Source organism: Protobothrops mucrosquamatus, unplaced genomic scaffold (genome assembly GCF_001527695.2).
Source record: "Protobothrops mucrosquamatus isolate PMUCROS unplaced genomic scaffold, P.Mucros_1.0 scaffold8777, whole genome shotgun sequence".
NCBI lineage: Eukaryota > Metazoa > Chordata > Lepidosauria > Squamata > Viperidae > Protobothrops > Protobothrops mucrosquamatus.
This window is the reverse complement of record NW_015394571.1, coordinates 18125-20184: the sequence shown is the minus strand read 5'-3', so window position 1 is coordinate 20184 and position 2060 is coordinate 18125.

Here is a 2060-nt window from a genome sequence, read left to right as displayed (position 1 = left end):
ACCCTGTTGCTAGTTAGCCAACCAGCAACGGGCATGAAACTGTATGCAGATGGAGAAGGGCAATCACCCTTAATGGGCGATCAATGGTGAAGGGCAATCACCCTTAATGGGCGATCAATGGTGAAGGGCAATCACCCTTAATGGGTGATCAGGATATGCATAGGGGATTAAGGGGGGGGAATACAAAGAACACAACATTATCTTAACAATATGAATATGTAAACAATAAACATATATCATGGGTGGAGACAGCAGGCTTTCCCGCTCCCCACATTGATGCAATCTGAAAAGTGTTTTGCAGTCTGAAAATATGTTAAAATTAATGCATGTCTGGAAGATTTATTTCTGCAGTTTTTAAAATTTATTAAATTTATATTCCACTCTATTCACAACAACTCTGCAAGGCATCTTTTCAACAGTAAAAGTGTTACTGTTGATATAGTATTATTACATACATCATTACTGTGTTCAAGAATAAAGCATGAAAATGGTCCCTGGAAATAGTCAGAATTTATATGGTGTCATATGATGTCATGTTAATTTAGCAAAAGGAACTAGCTTTCATACTAAAATGTGTCATATGTATCTAATGAATTTAGGTTGGAGGACTAATAATTACTCCACATCCTAAGGCAGGCATGTCAAACTCGCAATGTCACATGATGTTGCATGACGTATTGGGACTTTTTCCCCATTGCCGACAATGGGGTGGGCATGGTTTCGACATGATGCATCTAAGGCAAACATTTGAATGGTAAAATGGGAATTATTGAAGGTCCATACTATGCTTACCAAAACTGGAATATAGTATTTGTGCTTATTATTTATCATGAAAATACACTTGAGTGTATGATAAAGTGAATATCAGTTTTATGCCATCTACTTTTTCTTGATTACTTTCTTACATATCTTACTCCAGTGATATTATTTTGCATTATTTTGCATTTTCTCATTCTGGTACATGGGTGTTATTATTTATTTATTTATAACTACCTTTATTATTTTTACAAATAACTCAAGACAGCAAACTTATCCAACATACCTTCCTCCTCCTATTTTTCTGACAACAACAGTCCTGTAGGAAAGTTGGGCTGAGGGAGAGTGACTGACCCAAAGTCACCCATCTGGCCTTCATGGCTAAGACAGGACTTCAACTAACACTCTTCTACTTTATAGCCTGGTGTCTTAACCACTAAACCAAACAGGCTCTATGTACAGCTTTAGTACTATACTGCCATAGTTCTGATACTACTGCAGCCAGAGTTATTTTTTATAATTTTTAAAACCAATCTTCCTTTATCAAATAGCTTCTCAGAAAATAATCACAACCAAATGGATTTATTAAGATTTTTTTTTTTTATTTTGGGAGGCTGTGATTTGATCTTTGTGCAAAATACCTCATCTTCTTTGAAGGAGAAGGAGGGAGTCTACACATGGCAAAGAGAATGATCAAGAATAACAGAAACAGCCGTCACTGCTTGGTTAAACCAGATAGCAAGAAATGACAGGAAAAAATATACACACATTAAATGTTCACTTTCAACAGCTAGTCTTCTGCAGACATCGAATGCCTTCAGGGCAGCTTGGTACTCCTTTTATGGACTGAGGCAAAACAGGTGCAATTCTTCATTTTTCATGACTTAGTCCATTCTCTCATATGTCTTTAACTGCAATTTTACTTATCTCACTTTGTTCAGTGCCATTTAAATTCTGTCTCAGTAGAAAGCTATTAATTCATCTCTTATAATGATGTAACTGCGAAAAATTGATACTTCTCAGAATGACATTTTTCTTTCTTGAATTATTTACAATATGACTTAAATTTTATTTGGTCTCATTTTAAGCATAAACATCAGTAACATATTCTTGCAATAAAGTACACCATGTTGAAATAGCAGCTCTGATCATTTTAGCTTTATCTGAGCTAGTATAGTTTATTTGTTTGTTTGTTTATATGTCCCATATCTCACTGTCAAGCTTACTGGTTAGCTTACAACATCATAAAATCAGATGTAAAAACATTACAAACAATAAACATTAAAATGAAAAAAATTAAAATT